This window comes from Ambystoma mexicanum, chromosome 2q (assembly GCF_040938575.1).
Source record: "Ambystoma mexicanum isolate Mex_15411 chromosome 2q, UKY_AmexF1_1, whole genome shotgun sequence".
Taxonomy (NCBI): Eukaryota; Metazoa; Chordata; class Amphibia; order Caudata; family Ambystomatidae; genus Ambystoma; species Ambystoma mexicanum.
The window spans coordinates 1,405,316,187-1,405,338,172 of record NC_090924.1 but is presented as its reverse complement, the minus strand read 5'-3'; the positions used below and the strand labels follow the sequence as shown (position 1 = coordinate 1,405,338,172).

General features: G+C 45.7%; 1 protein-coding gene across 7 annotated transcripts in view; it reads right to left on the bottom strand.

Moving 5' to 3' along the window:
- Positions 1–21,986, bottom strand: part of TBC1D5 (TBC1 domain family member 5) — a 2,783,701-nt gene that overhangs the window by 1,559,022 nt on the left and 1,202,693 nt on the right. The window contains exon 6 of one of the 7 annotated variants that reach the window (XM_069648895.1): positions 9,553–9,601. The exons of the other annotated variants lie outside the window; for them this stretch is intronic. The gene's annotated coding sequence lies outside the window, so the exon portion shown is untranslated. The remainder of the gene's footprint in view (positions 1–9,552; positions 9,602–21,986) is intronic. 7 annotated transcript variants of the gene reach the window in all.

Sequence of the window (21,986 nt, the reverse complement as noted above, 5' to 3'; positions counted from 1 at the left end):
TTTCATCTCTTTAGAGACGTTGATTATGTTGCCATCAATGATGAAAGATGAGTATCTGGTATTGAGTTTATTCAGATGTGCCCGAGTACCCACGATCATTAACTCAGTCTTATCATCATTGAGGGACAGGCCGTTGGTGGCCATCCAGGCTTGGATTTCAAGATAGATACTATTTAGCAGTTTAGAGTCATGGTCATAACAGACAGTGAGGGGGATAAGGACTTGAGTGTTGTCAGCATAATTGGTGTAGACGACACCCAAGTTGTCCAGGCGGTCGAAGAGAAGCTTCGTAAAAATATTATATAGTGTGGGTGACGCACAGGATCCCTGAGGCACACCACACAATATCGGAGTCGGGTCTGCTAAGGCCGACGGGGAGAAGACTCTGGTAGTCAGGTTGGATAAGAAGGATTTAACTCAGTCGGATGCTTCAGAGGAGAATGCTGCAGCTGTGGTGAGGTGTTTGGTGAGAATTTGGTGGTCGACGAGGTCGAAGGCTGCAGATGGGTGAAGGAGTAGGAGGATTGCTAACTTGCCATTATCCTTCGCCTCGTCCATTTGGATCTTTAGATCTAGGAGGGCTGTCTCAGTTCCATGTCTGGGTCTGAAGCCAGATTGTCTGAGTCCTAGGAGGTCTTTCTTATCTAAATGTTTCTGGATTTGCAGAAACGGGTCGAGGTTGTTTTTTTTTTTTTAGTAATCGCATAACCCAGGCTTCCTTGAGGTCGTTTGCTACCTGATTGGAAGAGAATGAAGAGTTTATCAAGGAGGTGATGAAAGGGGCTAAGTTTTTTGCTCTATCCTTGATGATCTTGGCAGGGCAGACATCGCCTTGGCAGTGGGAAGATTTTAGGATTTTTATGATGTCTTCAACTTCCTTAGGAGTAACTTGAGAGAAGGAGAAAGGGGTGCAGGGGTGAGAAGTTTTATCTGGGTTAGGAAGGAGGGGCTGGGAACCCATGAGACTTGTCTTTTTAGCTTTGATCTTGTTTTGGAGTAAGGTGATTTTATCTGCGAGGTCTTGCTGGATTTTAGTGCACCAATCTGTGTTTTTGTTGCAGTCTTGTGCGGGAGGTGCAGGAGATTCGAGCTCTTTTAGTATGCTGAAGAGTTCCTTTGTGCTGGATTTGGCATTTTGGATTCTGGATTCATAGGTGTCTTTTTTAGTAGCAAGGATGGCCGCTTTGTAGATAGTGGATGCTGACGTGAATGCAGTTTTGTTGGCGATGGAGGGTGCTTTGTGCCAGGTGGATTTTGCTGCTCCTTTGTGTTTGAGACTTTTTAGTTTGGGGGTGAACCACTTATTGAGGTGAGCCAATGGTTTGGCTTTCCCGAGTGTGAGAGGGGCTGCAATATCTAGAGCAGATTTTAAAGTGCTATTGTATAGATCTACCAAATTATGCAGGGCGCGGTTATTCAATTTTGCCTCATTAAGGATGTCGCTAATGAGGGTCTGGAGGCTGTCTAAGGTGATATCACAACAGTTTCTGGAAAGCGATGGCGTGCTAGAGCAGCTTTAGCTGAAGAGGCTCCGGGAATGGAGAACAGGATGAGGTGATGATCTGACCAGGCAACAGGTTCGTTTTGGGTGGTGGAGATGGAGCCATTTAGGTCAGAAACCCAGTCTAGCGTTCTGCCTTTGGAATGGGTGGGTGTTATAATTATCTGTATAAAGCCTATATTGGAGATGGTATTGTCAACGATTAGGGCATGATGGTCGTTGGGATCCTGGAGGCCCAGGTCTAGGACTCCTAGCAAGGTAGTTTTAGATCCGAGTTTGGTATGCGTGGAGAGGAGGTCCGAGATGTCATCCTCGAAGGAGAACGAGGGGCCGGTAGACAAGATGCATGAGTATTGGGTGGGAGGGTGATAGTGTTGGTTTCGCCGATAGGAGTTCTGCGGATGGGAAGCTGGTATGGGGCATGGCTCCGAGAGCTAGGTGGGATTTGGCAATGAAGGCCACTCCACCACTTTTGCCTGAGGTTCTATCAGCTCTGATAATGGTATAGCCTTCTGGTAGGGCTATAGATAGTGCAGGACCTGCTGACTGGTGAAGCCAGGTTTCTGTAACAGCCAGGAAGTCTAGACTCTTTGAGATAATGAGGTCGGAAATCTCTGGGCATGGGCTACAATGGAGCGTGCATTGATGAGGGCTCCTTTTATATTGGAGGCTGGTGGCAGGTAGATGGGTGTGTGGTTCTGTGGGGTGGGACGCGCTGAGGCGCTACTTGAGTTGAGATGAAGGTTGTTGGATTTGGTGTTGACTATGTGTTTTGGGAAGCAGGTACCTAGTCTTTGGGTCCGACTGTGGACTGAGAGCGGGATGAGTGGCGTGGGACGTGTGGTGAAGAGTTGTAACCATTCTAGGGGGCTGAGTGGGTCAATGTTGACTGTATTTGGAAGTGCTACATTGATTGGGTTAGGATTAGGTATGGTGGTTAGAGGTGGTGGAGTGAGTGTTGGTTTGACTGAGTGAACTAGAGGCAGGAATGTGGCCAAGGCCAACGTGGCTCTATGGAAAGAGGACATAGTGACTTGTCTGGAGTCTGGCTTGGGCTGATTCAGGAAAAGGCAGGGTGGATAGGACGTATGTAGTGGGCTCAATTCAAGAATTAGCAACGTCGGACAAGTACATGCAGTCTACTCCAAAGGTTAACAGCGTGGGGCCTTGTATGCTATATGCTAGTTCTCTGATTAGAAAGCAAACAGTTGGGGCAGATATGTGGTCACTAGGTTAGTTCCGATTTGGCAGGTGCCAAGGCAATAGGTTAATTCAAAATCAACAGTAGACCAAATATATGCCAATAGGCTAATTTGGAGTTAGTAGTTGGGCAAGCCCCAAATTAGAGAGAGCAGAGCATGACTAATAGATGCACAAGTGCATCTCCAGAGTATGATATTACAAATGGACAGGGCATAGCCCGATGCGACCAGACCGTATTGGGGGCGGAGGGGGGGGGTGCGGGCAGAGACCGCAGGCAAGCAGAAGGAGCTATTGCATAGAGATGTGTGTGGCGGTTCTTCGAAAAGTGCGCAGGTGGCTAGGTCAGACAAATCGTGTATAAAGACATAGGTAACAATTGCGCTAGATTATTGGCTAGTTTAGGTTTTAATAACGTGTACATCACAATCAAGTCTAGAGACACCGTGGATAAGTGGTATTGCGTAGGGCAAGAGTGTAATACTGGAGCAGGTCTCGCAAGAGGGTTCAAGACTCAAGCCGTGAGACTGAGTTGTAATGCAGTGGGTAGCCCATGTAACATTGCGCAGCATACGGCTGTGCAGGCGGGTTGAGAGGGGGACTGTCAAAGCATATAGGCGATGGGGATGCAGACATCTTTCAGTGCAGTTCAAAGTTCAGCGTGGAGCGATACGATGGGCTTGTTTCTGAGACATATCTGAGTTTTTGTAGATAAGGTAACAGGCGAAAATGAGGCTGTGTGTTGAATAAAACCAGAATCCTTCACCTTAGGTCACTCAAACCCTCCAGATGTGAAGGCTCCTTATACAGCTTCTCAAAGCAAGGAGCCCATTCCTGGAATGTGTGTAAAACCCAGCATTACCAGAGCAGGAGCAAGGGCCAGGCTTCATTACCGAAGTATCCTTCCCAGAGGATCTCAGGAGAGATGTGTCCTAAGACTGCAGTGCATGCAGAAGGCTGCCACTACAGCGGGGGTCGCAGTATCCAAGTTAATTGACAAAATCTCAAGAGAGCGCAAAATGCACTCGTAGCCAAGGAGACTGTTTAAAACCGGTACGAAGATACAGGGCTGAGGGTACCACCCCCCCCACTTCAAAATAAAAAGGCTTGTTGTCTGCCATTAACAGGTCGCTCCCTGAAATCAGCTTGAAAGATAGGTCACAGAGCCTCAATACAAGAGCCTCACAGCTGCAGGAAATGTGTTTTCTGCTCTCAGAAACAGATCTAGAATCGCAGAGGCGAACCAAACACTCACAAGTGTTGCAAATAATGCGAGAGACTTGTATTTATTTGGCAATCAGCTGCAATGTCCACTAACATGAGGCATGTCTAGCTATGAGGTAGCACCAGTCGGTCGCAGCACAGACACATGCATTAGGAAACCATCCAGGTGGGGTGAAGCCTACATGCAAACATCACAGCATTGAGAACAAACCAAATGACACATTCAGAGACACAAAATGCAACTTACCTGCAACTGGAGTTCTCCATCTTTGGTATCTTCGATAGACCTGCATGCTCTTGAATATTACCCATTGACAGGCTGTGACGCCTCAGGATATTATACGAGAAGCTTACTACAAGCCATTTGAGTGGAAAATCCACCTAATTTGCAGCCCTTTGCACCTTGGCCAACGCGGCCGGTAGGCGGCAAGTCCTGTCCCCGCCAGACATCATCAGATTCCGACACATCTGAGCCTGGGAAAGGCTGATGAGTTGCGTGTAAATATATGAAAGAGAAAAAGCTGAAAACTGTAGTTCCAGAAAAGTGACATTCTTCGCCAACATTGGATAGTTAATATATTCAAATTCCCTTCAATCTATCTCTATATATATCTAACTCTCTCTCTCTATATATATCTCTCTCTATATATCTATATATATATATATATCTCTCTCTCTATATATCTATCTATATATATATATCTATATATCTATATCTATATCTATATCTATATCTATCTATTACACGGCCACGCTAGTGGCCTTGTAGTTATGGTTAATTTGCTGTTTCCAAAGGAAGAGCACTTTTTGGGCGGCTTATAACTCCGCGCCCCGTGTAGGAATCCTCACCAAACTTTGCAAAAAAAAGTACATGGCCCACTCTGAATTTCTTTGCAAAGTTTGGTGAGATTTGGTCCGGGGGGGGGGGGCAAAGTTATAGGGGAGGGGGTCCCAAAACTTCTGTTTTTCCCATAGACATAATGGGACAAAACGTTGCTCATGCCTAAAGCGCTGGACGGATTTTCACCAAATTTGCAGCAGGAGCAGCGGCCTGGTCCCGAAAGCGTGTTTTGGTTAATTTGGTGTAAATCCGTCCAGTAGTTTCTTTTTAAATGACCAAAACGTAAGGCAAATAAATTAGTGATATCCATGTCCTCTCTGCGGACACAATTCCCTGTTCGCTCCGCGGACAGGACACGGATTGGTCAAACGGCTTGCGTCATGTCCACGGACATGTGATGTGCTCTCCGATTGGCTGGGGTGAAGTGTAAAGTGCATCAGATTTTTGGAGACGCCTGCCATCTTGGATTCTCGTCCGGTGTCCGCGGACATCGCGGTAAAACATAAAAAAAAACAGCATTGCACTCGTCAAACTTATCAAATAATGTTTGGGGAGGTGAGCGGTGATGAGGATGGGATGGAATATGGCTGCAAGAAGCAAAAAAATGTGTTAACTAAAGAACATCCGAACACGAAGAAAGCACGTAGCGGTGTAGACAACGCTCACGCAGTAAAGCGCACAACTACTTCACCTGCTTTTGACGTATACCGCAGTAGTCAAAACGCGCAGACACTTCTTTTGCAAACTCGCACGCGCGCCTCATCAGAACACGGACACGCGTTGAAGAAAACACGCAGAAATGATGACCGCGCACAGGAGTTAATGGAAAACACGTAGCTGCAAAGACTGCGCACACGTGCTGTAGAAAACACATAGCTGAGAAGACCACGCACACGCATTGAATGAAGCCGCACACGCGTCGAGGAAGCACGTAGCAGTGTATCTTTTTCAAACTCGTACACGCTCTCTAAACCGATGAATCCGAGCTCACACGTGCCTCATCCGAACACGCACACGCGTTAAAGAAAAACACGCAGAAATTATGACGACGCCATGCGTTGTGGAAAACACGTTGCTGTGACGACCGCGCACACGTGTTGTGAAGTGAAGAGGGGCCCTGTATGGAACCCCACCTTCCCTTTTCGTGGTGGCCATCTTGGTAAAGGATTTTCCTTCATACACCGGGACGCCGCAGGCGTTCCGGTGTGGGAAGAAAAATCTTTTTAGCACCCCGGGTTCCCGCTTTGGGAAACTAGGGTGCTAATGGCCTTCAGCCATTTAAAAGGATGTTATGAGTAAGTTGCACTAATAAAAACCTATGAAATTTAGTAAAAAATCTTTGTTAAAGGGACATTATGGTTAAGTTACGCTACTAAAAACCTATGAAATTCAGTAAAAAAACTTTGTTAAAGGGACGTTATGGTTCCAAGTAAAACCGAAAACCCCCTGAAATTCGCCAGTTACGGTAAGCTAAGCAACCATAACTCGCGCCACTACCGTGCACTGCTAAGACTAACACACAGATAACTGATAACATCACATGTGCATTTACTTTTCATGAAAACTCTGTAAAAGGGATTCTTATTATAATGTTGACAGAAAAAGAGTGAAGGATAATTGGAATAGATGTCTTGAGCTATGTAGTGGATTAGGCAATGCATTGATATAATTAGCATTCCATTATGAAGTTCTTTACACTATACCAAGCGACTCAAGTATAAATATAAGCATTGTGTGCAGTATAGATGATGGCGGTGCAATATTCATAATCTTACCATGTTGAATAGTGAAATGATAAATGCTTTTTTATTAGTGTTTTTTGTACTGCGCAACATGTAATAAGTAGCTAATAAAACCACTTACTACATATTTTCATTATTACATAATAAACACAAAGCCACAAGAACACATACAAATATGAGTGTATATAGAGAAAGTGAAGTATGCAAAAAAGCTGCAGTAGAAGCAGAAAGTGTTCGCAACCTAACTGATTATCTTTATGCACAGAAAGGGTGGCTCTGCTTCAAACCTACTACTTCCCTATGTACAAATATCACATGATGTGACTGCACCCTAAAGAAACTAATGCAAATATGAGCACATCCACAGAAAGTACAGTAAAAGAAAAACAGCAAAAGCATAAGAAAGTGTTGATTGTGTATTTTTCCTATGTACATGTTTTATATGGTGTGAGTGGACGCTAAAAGAATTATTGTAAGAACATATTTAAAGTATAAGTCTACAAATATAGTACTTTTTGATTTTTTTGTGCCTAACTATTACTGTCTAAGATATATCACTAAAGGAAAAAACAGCCAGTCAGACATGTGATGTTATCAGTGATGTCATCAATGACATTTGTGATGTCATCTTTGATGTCCTGGGTGTTAGTCTTAGCAGTGCACGGTGGTGGCGCGAGTTATGGTTGCTTAGCTTACCATAACTGGCGAATTTCAGGGGTTTTTCGGTTTTACTTGGAACCATAACGTCCCTTTAACAAAGTTTTTTTCACTGAATTTCATAGGTTTTTAGTAGCGCAACTTAACCATAATGTCCCTTTAACAAAGTTTTTCTACTGAATTTCATAGGCTTTTAGTAGAGCAACTTAACCATAACGTCCCTTTAACAAAGTTTTTTTACTGAATATGAAATATATATTTATTTCGAAAAAATAAGTGGTTTCACTTCTTCCAGAGGAGGACAGCACTCTCAAGTTGCAGTCGTACGCCAGTTCTGGAAATCAGCCCATCAAACAACAGCAAGTTTGTTCACTTATCCAGTTTTATAAGGCATCAAAAAGAGACAGATTTGTCACGGTACAACGCGTTTCGCAGCGCTCCTGCTGCTTGATCATATATATATATATATATATATATATATATATATATATATAGAGAGAGAGATATTTGTGAAAATGTAGGTTTGGGGTAGGCTCCAGCCCCATAACACTGGGTGGGCTGAAATGTTGGCCCAAGGTCAGCATACCAGTCTGGGGTGTAACAGCGATAGTGACATGCAACTCCTCCAACATATCTGATCCAATAAACTATTTCAGTCATACCCATCTGGCTTCAGACCCAGATGCAGCATGGAAACTGCTACCATCAAGGTGATCGGTGATGCCATTCTTAGCTGGCGGTTCTCCTTGACCTCTCACCATCGTACACCACAATAGGCCAACAGACACTAACCGATATTCTTCATTGCTCCATGGGGATCAGCAAGACTGTCCTTAGCTGGTTTGAGTCCTACTTTGTGAACCATCTCCACATCATCAACTTTACCTATCTCGTCTGGAGTCCCGCTAGGATCCATCCTCTCCCTCATGATCTTCAACCTTTGCAAGGAACCGCCCGGATCTCTCCTGGCACCACACAACATCCACATCCACCAATACACAGAGGACACACGGCTCTATCTCAAGATATGCTCCATTGAAAACATCAACAGGCTTAAGACCTGCCTCACACTGGTCCAGTTCTGGCGGTCCACTGCTTGTTTCTAGCTCAACCCCTCAAAGACTGATTTCTTACTGCTGAACACACCGACATCCAAACATGGCTCTCCGCTATGAACCTCGTGGGCTTTACACCCCAGCTGACCACCTGCGTCAAATCCCTTCAGTTCGAGACAGTCTCTTCTTCAAGCAGCACATAGAAAGTAATACACAAATGGCTTAGTACCAACTTTCCCTCCTGCTGAAAATTGAGTCTTTCATCCCAGAAAACTTCAGATTTGCTGTCCACGCCTCGGTTCACTCCCACGTGGATGGTGGCAATGCCCTTCTGGAAGGCCTTCCGACACCTACCCAGGTATCCCTGAGACATGTCCTTGATGCTGAAGCACGACTAAAATGGCTCTGCAAATTCGACATCAACCCAAGCCTCATTGATCCGCATTGGCTCCCACTGCAAGCACAAATCCTCCTCCTCAAATCCTGCTGCATGAACTTCAGAGCTGTTGCCCTGAAGTCCTCTAGCTACAGTGCTGAGGGAGAAACTCGGCACCACTAGAGGCCTACGATCCACCAGAAGTAAGGACAAGTACAGACATGAAAAAAAGCATGCAAGCCCTGCGTTGCGCTTTTACCAAAAAAAAAAAAAGAGTCTTGATATAGTTAATGTATAGTTGCAATATATCTTTAATTAGTAAGACATAGGTTGCTAGAACGAATATTATGCATAAGACACTTCGGTTAAAAAAAAACGTAAACTTAAATTGCAGTTGCTTCACTGATAAACTTTCAAATTCCAATTAGGATGCTTTGGTCAAAAATGAGCATCAACACATATAACACATTGCTTCTTTGATAAACTTTAAAAATTCCAATATTGAATAGCGGTATCTGTACCTCAAACATACATTGCGGTTGTTGCACTGATGAACTTGCCCAATTTCAGTTTATAAAGTCACGTTGGCCTAACAATTATTGTGTATTGGCAATTACTTCCGATGTTCCAAAGGATGGATACATGTTCTGCTAATATGTAGCAATATGTGTGCCTCTTAAGGTATTCCAAAGGATAGATACATGTACTGCTAATATATAGCAGTGTTCATGCCTCGACCCGTGTTTCCCCACCCTGGTTATAGGCAGTTCTTCAGGAGGTAAAACAAGATGTGTGAGAGTCTCTTGCTTGTATCCGTTCTTATTTTTCAGCATGAATGGCAATGTCCCTACAAGCCAAGAACAAGGACAAAAACTAAATGGTGTGTAGGGGCCACATGGTAAATATAACTTCAAAGAAATGTAATATTATTAAACATTGAATAAGTTTATACTTACAATATTGGTATACTCTTTGTGGGATGGTAAAAAGATCCAGCCTCAATTGCTGGAAAGAAAGGATATGTGACCAATAATTAGTCCTGCAACAGATAACATAGGTATATTTTACCATAGTGTTATGAGCGCATGTAAGGTGATGAAATCAGTAAAGTGCTCGTTTCTAGCTAAATTTCGAAAATAAAGGCATCTCTAGTGCGCTTACCTAAGCGGATAAGTATGTCTGGGAATACAGATTAAACGAATGGTGCGGTTGCCATTGTTGTTTCTCCCTTATGCGGCGGTATTTATCTAGCGCAATGACGTCATCGCATATTCGTGAAAATGCCATTTTCAAACGGGTTGTGTACCCTTTTTATCGTAGTTGTAAATATTACCATATGGTATAATCTTTGATCACAGAGTGTAAAGAGTAATAATGGGCCCCTAATTTCGCTATGTTATTTGCTGAAATAGGCCAATTGGTGTACGACAAATTATGAACAATTTCCAAGCTATTCATAGTCCTGACCAGTCACAGGACATAGCCCTAGTTAGCAGCTCACCAACAGACTTTACATAATTAATAGGATAGCGTCATAGCTGTTGAAGACTTGACACACAACTCTTACATGTGCAGATATGAACTCTACCCGTGCAGGAAGGAAAAGAACCAGAACATAAGCTTTCTCGGTCTATGCCCCCATACCTTGGAAACTCTTCCCCATAAGGCCACTCACTTGTAGATTTCAGCAGGAGCTCAAGATGGTCATCTTGAAGGAATGGCGCCCTACAAACACCTAGATCCCCACATCCTCAACTTCCCACACACCCTGAGACTGGGTGATCTGCTCGCTCCACACTTTTTCCTTCCCGAGTTGCTTGTAGATCCCTTACAACCAAATTACCAAACCCTGTTGGCTCCCCACTCCTATGTGTCTATACTTCTGTGTGTGTGTCCTTCCTCTTATGACTTGTGAAGTGCTCTGTTGCTTCCCAAAGCAATGTCTGCACTCAATGAAACAGCAAAGGTGGCGGCATGATTTTGAATGGCTTCATCCTCCAGCAGAATTCACATTGCTTGCATCTTCCTGTCCTCCTGGAGGTACTGTTGGATGGAGCCCCATTACAAGAGTCCCGATTTTACTTAAAATCCTGTACTGCCTGGCCTATGACCAAGTCCAACAGTTCCTAGAACAAAACCATCTGCTCAGGAAAAGGCAATCTGGCTTTCGCCCGAAGCATAGTTCAGAAACTGCCTTACAGGATTTTAAAATACAAATGATTCCATCTGTGACGCTGACACGATAGATCGATGTCCTCCTCTTGCTAGATATCTCTGCGGCCTTTGACTTTGTCGACCATAATAAACACGGCCAGCACCCGAGCCAACACTTTCACTTCTCTCCGGCAGCCACCCTTTGGATTTCCTCTTTTCTTAGTGGCCGCATCACGCACATTTTTATTGGGGATTCAACAGCGAAACCCGCACCTCAAAGCTCCTGTCTCTCGCCCATGCTGTACAATACCTACATCCCTGACACCATCAAAATCAAGTCTGTCTACTACACAATCCAAAACTGGATGGCATCCCACAACCTATGTTTAAATGATGAAAAAGACAGAGCCCCTCATCATTGGCTCCCCACACTGACTTCCTTTCTCCTCCTGTATCGAAGGTATCATTATTCCAGTACTGAAACTGAAGCTGAACCAACAATGACCAGGCACTTCAATGCCCTCGCCTCCTCCAGTGCCTACACAGCAAGACGTAATCCCGAATAGACTGTTCCTCTCCCCAACCCACTACATCACACTTGCGCGAGCGTTCATCCTGTCGAAACTCGACTATTGCAATGTACTCCTCATGTGCACTTCCTCCTCCAACCTGTCCAAACTCCAATTACTCCAAAACAAAGCACTGCCTTCTGTACTGGATCAAACGCTCGGACCACATCTCACCTACAAGATGTGAATCCCACTGGTTCCCCATCAAAGCCAGAGTGGAACTCAAAGCCCTAATCATTGCACATTGCTGCGTTTTACAACAAGGCCTCCCTGTACCTTACCTGCATCACCCAATCTGTCCCAGTCCGCGCATTCCGGTCCAGCTCCCTCATTGCTCACTCCAAGAAAAACTGAGCAGGTGGCGCCAGTTTCTGTGCGACAGCCCAAAGACTCTGGAACTCGCTACCCATTCGCATCAGAAAGGTGCAATGTGTCCCCACTTTCAAAAAACGAATCAAGACCTGGCTGACTGACAAATACGAATAACGTCATACCTCGGTTTTCATACCTTTGCTAATCCTTACCGTCTGCTTTATTAACTGTGTACTGTACAACCCTGCGATACCCTCGGGTCTGGGCGTTTTCATAAGTGTAATAAATAAAAATAGGAGCAGTATCCACTGTATCCACTGTAGAGAAAAGAGTATTTATTTCTTTCTCCCCAGTAACATGGAGGAAGAACAGATTTGATGGCCGGGATGTCATCCCGTAGGGGGTTGTTGACCTACCGGCCCTTTGGAGAAATGTAAGTCACCCGACTGACATGAGTGAACCAGAAGGTGTTGACTGGATTAGAGCTTCCCTTCTGACTCCTCCGAGGACAATTGTTAATCCACTAGATCAAGGTGGCAGATGTCATGTCAAAGGATCAACAGATGGATGGCAGGCAAGTTCTCGAGTTCAACTGGTTTTCATTGTATAAACTGAAAACCAAGGACGTAGATTTAAATGAGATCACATAGAAAATACATATATAGATCATATGAACAATCAACAAAACCGACAGGTTCGGCTTCTCTCGAGGAATACTGTCCCCAGTCCTCCCTCTTTCACCTGGACTCCACCTTCTGGTGGTAATACATTGCTGGCAATCTTTGGGGTTTTAAGTGACCCACTTGTCTCTCTTTGGTCTTTATGTTACATTCGGGGCTTCCTTTAATATGGTTAGGCAACACTGGCACCACCATCCCAGTGGCTACTGGCCATTTAGATGAATGCCAGGCCTCAGCAACTAAGATCTTTTGCAAGATACTTTAGGCCCTGGGGTTGGCAGGCTTAAACCTCTGGGGAGGATGCCCGAGTGCTACTCCACCAGTCTAGGGCCCTTCCTTGGGGTCTCCAACCTTACTTACTGTTCCTGAATGCTGCAGAGAGATACTTGTTGCTGGGACCACTTCTCAATGAATCCTTTGGTGGCTGTGGTTTTGCTGCTGACAAGGCAGGCAATGGCGTCTGTGCTAGCTTATAATGCACTGTGCAATACTTGACCTGCTAACAGCACTGCTCTTGTCCATGAACAAAAGGCACAACGTTGGTGATTTGCCCATTGCTTAGTTTTGTTAAAGAAAATGGATAGAACACATGCACAACAAAAAGCTTCTTGGCGCTAGTGGCAGGGCCATAGAGAAGTGAAATGCAAAAAGCAGGTCAGAATTAAGAAAAGGCAGACAAAAGAATACGTTTTCAGGTGGAAGCATGACTGGCAAAAAGTGCAGGTTAGGAGGGAGAAGATTCCATTCAGAAGGAGCAGCCACCAACATGTGTACTGCGAAAGCAGGGGATCACAGAAATGAGTGCTGTGAAGACCTAAGAAAGCAAGAGGGCGAGTGAGTGATGAGGCCTTTAGGCAAGCAGCCAGGGGGAGCTGGTAGTACCAGCAATGAGCATAACGCAGGGAGTTGAACAGGATTCTGGAGCAAACGCTGAGCTGGCGCAGGAAAAGAAGAGGAGGGCGGATATAGCACACACTGGGTGGAATCAATAAGAAACGCAGGAGCTATATTTTGAATAAGTTGAACACATTCAAAACGACAAGAAGGAAGACCAAGAGAACGTGCATTGCCCCGGCCGGTAAAGGAGAGCTCAAACGCGAGGAATGGCTGCGGAGAAGCAGGCAGGAGGAGAAAATTAGTGAAAGGTTTGCAGAGAGGACACCAAGTCCATGAAAGCAAGATGAAACTGCCTAATTAATCCGAGGTTTTCGGAAAAGAGAAGAGTGAGAATGTAAAACCCATATTATCAGATGAGGGAGAGGGGGAGTGCCAGGGGGTGAAGCAGGCCATGTGTGCTGGTCCAAAGAGAGGGAGTGCCACCAACAACGATCACCTTGATGCAAGTGAAATGTCGAAGAGAATGAGTGCTCACACAATTAGATAGGACTAGCATGAAGTTATGGAAACAGGTGGAAAGGCGGGCATCGTTAAGATGAAGTATATACAAGTTGTCCATCATCAGAGTAAAAAGCAAAAGGAAGCCCTTGTGAGTGGATAAGAGAATCATAGGATTGAACAGCGAGGATGAAATGAATAGGGCACACTGTGATTCACGGGGTGAAAGGAGGAGCGCACGTCCAGGTGAACTGTAATTCACGGAGTGAAAGGAGGCGCGCACGTCCAGTTAAGACGTAACTGCTCGTCAAACATCTAATGAGTGGAAGGTTTTTTTTCTGCATTTGTTCATTGGAACTGTAAGAAACCGGGCAGTCCTGCTTGACATGCAACTTTAACTTTAAAAACGCGGGTGGGTTCAGAACACAACCTTGCCTTTCACAAATATAAAGTGTTCTTGCTGACATATGTAATCCTGATAATTATCGCTGTCCGGTCGCTTATCATTATCCCAAAATGATTGCGTCTGCCCAATAGATAACGAAATCATCCAAAAAAGGGAAGGCATTCTGAATAACGGCGTGCAGCTTTCCAAAGATCCTGGACGATCATATCCAGTGAAACTAGAAAGTAATTGGAGACTTGGAGACTCGTCATCTACTGAAGTAGACTGGCAATGGCGTTTCAATCACACCCTCCCGATGGGCCACTATGAAGTGGTGAAGCACGTATGGAGGTCCCATTTCCACATACACCATATCAACTGCAAACAGTCTGATACGGCCCATGCGACACCCTTCTCTTTATGCAAGGTGAAGAAGAGGGCACACTGGAACTGACGGACACGTCACATCGGGGTGACGGGCACAGAGCAGCAACCTTGTAGGCGAGATGCGTAAGTGGACAGGGTCAACCAGTAGAGCCATTAGCCTGGAACACGCTGTATTCAGATCCAGGTGCTGGGCTGACTACTGATGGCTAGACTGCATTTACATCTTCCATATAGCTCTTGCTACCGAATCTTTCAACCCTGGCACAGTGTTGTGATGTAGTGTACGCAGCCAGTAAGTGGCCTAACACAAAATGTGGGGGCCCCCCTGCGAGCCATGCTGAGGGCCCCCCCACCCTAACTCGGCAACACGCTTGCACAATATACACAAACGTGCTGCTGAAGGGATATGCCGCACACTGCACTAGGAGAAAGATATAAATATGTATTTTAATGCAATATACAGCATACTTTCTGAGAAAAATTGGCTATAAAGCCAGTGTTTGCAATTCTTTTGTAGGGTAACACCAATCCAATACATGTAAGTCACCAACAGTGCACAGGAACATTAATGCTTTGCTATTAAAAATGCCACGCCTCAATGAAAACATGTTCAACTGGCTGCACAATGTAGACCAGTGTAGACAAGTAATAACATTTCTGTAATCACTCTTTAGCCTCTGGAACGTTCCCCTCTCCCCTTAAGCACTCCCTTGTGCACCCACTGCTCAAGAAGCCGTCTGCTGATCCTACCTGCCCGGCAAACTATTGCCCAAACTCCATCATCCCTTTCTTGGGCAAACTCTTGGAAAAGCTGCCATCTCCCAGCTTACTCTCCACACTGAATCTGTTTCTTCATGACCATCAGTCTGGCTTCAGAGCTGCTAGAGGCATGGAAACTGTTCTCCTGAACACCCATGAAGACCTTCTCTCTAACCTTGATTCCAGCATTCCTTCTGTCCTCACCCTCCTTCTTTCCTCTGCTTTTGACACAGTCAACAACGCCATCCTGATCAATGGACTCTGTGAGTAAACTGGGCATCACGGATCAGGCCCTGGAGTCACTGACCTCCTTCCTCTTGGACTGCCCCCTCCCCCCAGGTCCAACCTGGTCCCAATTTCTCTGCCACCTCTCTCTACCTGTGCCGTTCCCCAGTGCTCTATACTCTCACCCTGGTTTTTCAACCTCTAATTGGCCCCTTTGGCCCACCTCATCTCTACCTTCTACTCTAACTTTCAGTGTTATGCGGATGACTCAGCTTTCCTTCAGGCTCCCCTCAGCCTCCTCTCCTCTCTCGCTCATTCCTGACTGTCTATTCGCGAATCAGGATTGGTGCACCTCCAATGATCTCTGCCTTAATGCCAGTGAGACGGAGATCCTTCTCATTGGGACCCTGGCACCAACTTTCCCTCTCACTCTGGCCGTCCACCTTGGGCCCTCTTCCTTCACCTTCCTGCGAGGCAAAAAACCTTGGTGTCATCTTCTATGCCACTCTCTCTTTCTCTCCTCACATCTCGATGTCACCAAGAAGTTCCACTATCAGCTGCTCCTCCTCAAAGGGACTCTTTCCTTTCTCACTTTCCACCAGAAGCTCACTGTCTCCAGAGCCCTGGTTCTCTCTAGGCTGGACTACTGCAACAGCCTCTTTCTCATTCTGCTTTCCTCTACACTCCGTCATCTGCAACTAATCCAGAACAGGACTGCAAGAATTATTCTTGGCCTCAAGCCCAGGGATCATATCTCTCCAGCCCTGCAATCTCTCCACTGGCTCCCGGTGGCTGCAAGGATCAAGTTCAATACCCTTTGCATTGTCCACAAGGTTTTCTGGGTTTGAGGCCCGCACTACATCCAACGCTCTCTTCCAAAATACCTTCCTTCTCGAGCCCTTCGCTCAGCTACCTCCAACTCTCTAAGGGTTAGACGCTTCTCCAGGCAGAGAGTGGGGGGGGTAGATCTCTCTCCTCTGCTGGTGCCTCCCTCTGGAATGACCTCCCTGCCCCTTCAAACTTATGCCGGACCATCTGAAGTTTTGGAAGCAGCTCAAAACATTCCTTTTCTCCTCAGCTTTCTCTCTCTCTCCCTCCCCTGCTGACCTACCTGTCTGCTGTACCGTCCGGTTGCTTGGATACCCTCAAAGTCTGAGTCCAGGCTCTTTCTTGATTGGTCACCCTTGCACTGTCTCCGTGCCTACCATGCACTTAGGGGCTGTAACTGTAACCCTGGAGCCCCTTGTTCGCCTTGCACTACCCATAGCCGTGCTACCCTGGTTGCACTTACTCAGAGCATTGCAGCCCTGTTTTCCCCTCCCCTCTCCCTTTCCTCTTGCACCTCTCATTCTCACAATGACACAAGGCCTAGTGAGATCGTTTGTCTTCTCCTCCCTCTAACTTCCCTCCCTTGTTTTGTTGCGCATAGAAACACTTGTGTATAGGCGCAGTATAAATTACTTTTATCATATCACAGATGCCCAGAAAAATATACAATGCTGCAGTAGGAAATGGCTAGACTGGCAGCACCCAAATGCCAATCTAGCCAGGTAATTACACTTAGCAGGACTGCTTTATCAGAAATTCCCAGTTAAAAGAAAGTCACACCAAACTGGGGAATGACTAGACTGGCTGCACCAAAATGCCTCTCTAGCCACTTATACCACATATTATGCCTGCTTAGCCTGGACATGGACAACCATTATGATTTATTGCACACTCCTGCCCCCCCACAACATCCCCTCTCCCTCCCACCCCCTACCCCAACCTCCAAAATCAGCTCCTTGGCCAAGAATTACCTCCACGTCCCTCTTCCTTGTCCCAGAGTTTACGTTTGAGGCTCCTTGCCTCATAGGTAAGTGCTGGGATGAGGAAGAGTGGGACTAGGAGTAATGATGATTACAGGTAGCTAAGTCGGGCATTACCGCCATGTACACAAGTACTGCCTCATACATAAGTACTGGGACGTGGAAGAATAGGGATAGGGGTAATCAAGGCATTAAACACAAGTAGTGGTACAACACTATTGAGCTGACTGGGCTTCAGCACTTCCCCTGCCCCCACACACCCTGACATTTTGGGCTATGTTGACTCAACCTGGCTGACCTTTAGAGCAGTTGGCGGACAGGACACAGATGTTAAATGGCATCTGAGTTTTGCTGTTAATAAGGGCCCATCAATTACCAACATAAAGCATTTCACTGCTAATACTTGCATTCAAATGCCACATTTTTTAGGCAATTGAAATCGCAATGTGGGTCTAGTACTTGCATGCCAGAGGAGAGATTGGAAGGGTAGAGAGGGAATAATAGACTTAAAGCAGAGAGTTACCTGCTTGTAACATTGAAGCTGCACTAGAATAGTCTCATTAAAATGCTTAAAGATGTTAGATGCCCCCACACAAATAAGATTGCCCCTCCCCACCACCCGTTAAGTGTTATCCCCCCGAAATGTAGGTTTTGTTGTGCCCCTGTACACAAGCACACACACCATTCAATATATACACACTCAGCCATCCATACATTTAAGTGTGCACTCTTTCACCATACAGGCACACCCAGGCAGCCACCCATACATTTGTGTGCACCCTTTCGCCGTACACTCACACACGCACACCCAGCGACCCATACATTTGTGTGCACCCTTTCACTGTACACTCACACAGGCAGCCTCCTATACATTTAAGTGTGCACCCTTTCAACATACACTCACACACGCACACGTCATGGGGTTGAGGGGAGCCCTATTACTTAAAAAAGAAATTGGGCTCATTACAGGTCCGGCGGTAACCGCGCCAGTCCTACCGGTGGGTTGCCGCCAGACCCGTAATAAATTACAGGCGCCTGACTTCCCGGTGCTACCGGGCTCTTCCAAGTCCAGCAGCCATGAAGTCAGGCGCCAGTAATTTTGGTAATCCCCATTCCTGTAGAGTCCCATAGGACTCCATGGGTTTGGGGGCACGAAAGCACCGTGGCCGCTGGGCCCGGCAGGGTCAGACCTGTCGGGTACAGCAGCCCCAGCAGGTAGACCTGTAATATAGCCTGCAATATACCAGTCCGGAAACAACGGTGCAGGTAAGATTACCTGCACCGTTGTTTCCGGGCCCGGCATGGTCAGAATGAGCCTCATTGTTTCTTTTTGAAGTTAACGACCGAACCATCACAGAAATAATTTCTTCATGAAGGCAGAGTGACTTCAAAAAGAAACTATTAATTTTTGAAGTCATAGGGCTCCGCCCCGCCCCATGACATGGAGCCCTCCAGCTTAGGGTCTTCCATGTCATGGATTGGGGGGAGCCCTCAGCCTTCAAAAAGAAAGTTTCTTTTTGTAGTCACTATGCCTTTATAAAGAAATTATATCTGTTACAGAAATGAGTTCTTTATTAATGCAGAATGAATTCAAAACGAAACTTTTTTTTGGTTGAGAAAAGAAAATTTCTTTTTTTTTTCAAGTGGGGCCCCTTCCCAGGGCATGTGCTGGTGGGGCCCCCCACAACTAGACTACAATTTCAGAGGAGGTGTGCAGTGCTTAAACCTTGAAATGTTTCAAGAGGGGCTAACTTCCAAGACTGTGGGCGAAGGGAAAACACACCTGCGTGGGAGCATCCAACTTCTTTACACTTTCTGTGAAAACTGGAATTTGTGCATGATGAGTTATGAGATTAATACATTCCATTTCGTTCACATATGCATTTGTGCCATGCATGTAACTATGCATTCATCTAGAAATAGGTCACATTAACACTATGGGGTTTGCTTAAGCTAAAATGGTTCCATGTTTGCAGAAAGCCATGTGATTTATGTACACTTGTCATTTTAGCATAGCACAATGACTGCTTTTAGGTGCTTGAGAGAATGTGTTCTCTGTCCATTCTGATGGGTTTCTCCGTGCGCAGAAGGATTGTTTTCGCACAGTGTGAAATGAAATGATAACAATTGTCTTTGCCAGTAACTCTGTGGTCCAGACAGAATGGCCTTGGCTGGCAGGGAGCTGCAGGCACGGAGAGAATGTGCCTTTCGTTCTGGAAAAGAATGTCTTAGCCGAGCAGGAGGTTCATGGTTTTGGTTTCGCAAAATGAACTGTCTCCATGTCTGGGAGGGAAAGACGATATGGTGTTCTGTCCTGTTCTAAATGTCATGTCAGATTGTTGCAAAATATGTGCGAAGCTTGTGAAATTGTATGTATTACGCACAGGTAGCCCTAGAAATAAGTGCGTAATTGAAATGTATAAACAGTAGCTGTTCTGTTAGGCTTTAGGATACTGCATGCGCACCACTTGGAAGACTGCAGGCGCAGCACGAAGACTGCATTGGGACCCTGCATATGGGACACAGTATTAGCTATGCATTAGAGCAGGAGAAGGGGAGTCATTAATGTGTGGTTGGGGAACTGCTGTTAGAGAGAGCTAGTGGGGAAGGGAGCTGTCTCATTAGGGGTTGAGAGAGCTTGTGTGTGGGGACAGGGAAATGCTGAGAACTATTAGGGGTTTGCTACGATGCTAGAGATGCAGTAGGATAGGCTCAGCTGGTCTGAGTGCTAGAGCTGGAGAGAAGCCGGAAGGAGTTGCAGTAGTTTTGCACCCATGTTTAGAGGGTTGCAGATTTGCTTGCTTATGTAGTAATTTGCAGTGGTTTTATCGTGCAATACAAGGCATGAATAAAGTGTATTATGTTTTGAATTGAACCGATTACTGTGTTTCTTTTTGTGTCTTTTTTCATGTTTGTTTGTCCCATAGCATAGGAATTTTGCTGTAGTTTCTCAAATGCACCTCAGTAAAACAGTGCACCATTGTTCTTTTAGTTTCCTCATTTCTAATGAGACTGTTCTAGTGCAGCTTCAAAGTTGCAAGAAGTTAACACTCTCCACGCCTGAAACCACACACTTAAGAATTGCTGTGAGAATGACCTGTCTCCTGACCCCTCTCTACCCTTCCAATCACTCCCCTGGCATGTACGTATTAATCCCACATCAGAATTTCTATTGCCTAACAATGTATGCATACGAATACAGTTGCTTACAATGAAACGCATTACATTAGTAATTGCCGGGCTGTTTATTGTCTTTGTCCTGCCAAGGGTCGGCAGGTCAAGTCAGCATAACCTACGGTGACCAGATTGTTTTTTAAACTGTGCCAGGCCATAGACATAGAAGTAGGACTAACGTAAATACAAATACAAATGTAGTCATACTTCTATGTCGCTGGCCTGTTGCGGGGGTAGGGGATGTGTTCACATGCACACTCATCTCATTGGAGGAGAGTGGCCGAGGAAGGGGGTGGAAATGGGGGCGTGACACCCCCCATTCACGCAGGAAGAGTTGTGCCGGAACCCGATTTTGGGATTTCAAAATCGGGTCCTGGCAAAAACCGGGACGTAGGCAGCCACGATTGAAAAAAACTCCCGGGACCCAGAGCGAATTCTCTGGTCACCCTAGCTTAACACAAACATTTCAGGGGGTTGGGGTGACTAAAGCCGTTGCGCCACTTTACGCAGCCAATGTTGCAAGATGCACCTTTAGGAAATTGTGCACTATCCCTAAATGCAATTGGGTTGATTGTGTGGGTTGATACACCAGATAACCTATCTCTCCCACCTGTTGAAGTTGCAGATTTGCATTTGGTTTGCGCGAGTCTCCGAGGATTTCTATGCAACTTGTAGGATGCTTTAAATGTTCACATTTTATAGGAGGCAGGCTGCCAAATGTATGTCATGTGGATTTCGGTGGGTTCCGTGTTGCTTTGTTAACAGATTGTGTAGTGGGCATAGCTGGAAAGGTGGTTTCACTGAAGTGGACAGTGCAGGCGGGATAGCAAATGTGTCATGCACATGTTGCAGCTATCAATATTGGCAGCATGATCTCCTGTTTTAGCTTCTGAACTTTTCTGTCATAAGGTGAAAAAGCGCATCTACATTGCATTACTGAAAGAAAACGTGTTTGGTTGTACATGTGCTCAGCTCTCGCTCCTGTTCCTGTAGAAGATGTGGGCTGAGCATCTCTGCTAGACTACCGACCACCCCTAAAATATGCTGTGCCTGCAGTAATTCCTATTTTATGCACCAGTGCCAAATCTTTTCTGGAATAATTTTGGGGGTGAGTGCCAAGTGTGTTTAAATGGAACACTGCTGTAGTGCCGCCTGTTTTTATGGGAACACGGTCTGGTGAGAAATGCCTGGAAGCTGTGTAGCGCTCGTCATACTGAGAGAAGTTCAAACACATTAATATGAGATTGTGCCTCCCGGGGAACAAACTGCTCGTTTTTCTGTAATGTTCTTTCTGATGGATGCTCCTCCCACAGATTCCTCATCTAGAATATTCTGTTCCTGCGCAACTGTTCTCCAGAAAGATTTCCTCCACCAGCAGTCACAGCGCAGCTCTTCTCAATGCGTCCATGCTGGACATGGCGTTGGGGCTAGTAAATAGAGACGCTGCACCACTTGACTTTCGTTCCACAATAAAACTCTGATGATGAGGGGCCGCAGAACTAAAGGAGTAGCAGCTATCCGCCAAGTGGGGTAGGTGCGGATGGCGATGAGGAATCTGTGTGAGGAACAGTCATCCAAAAGAACATTACAGAGAGGTAACAA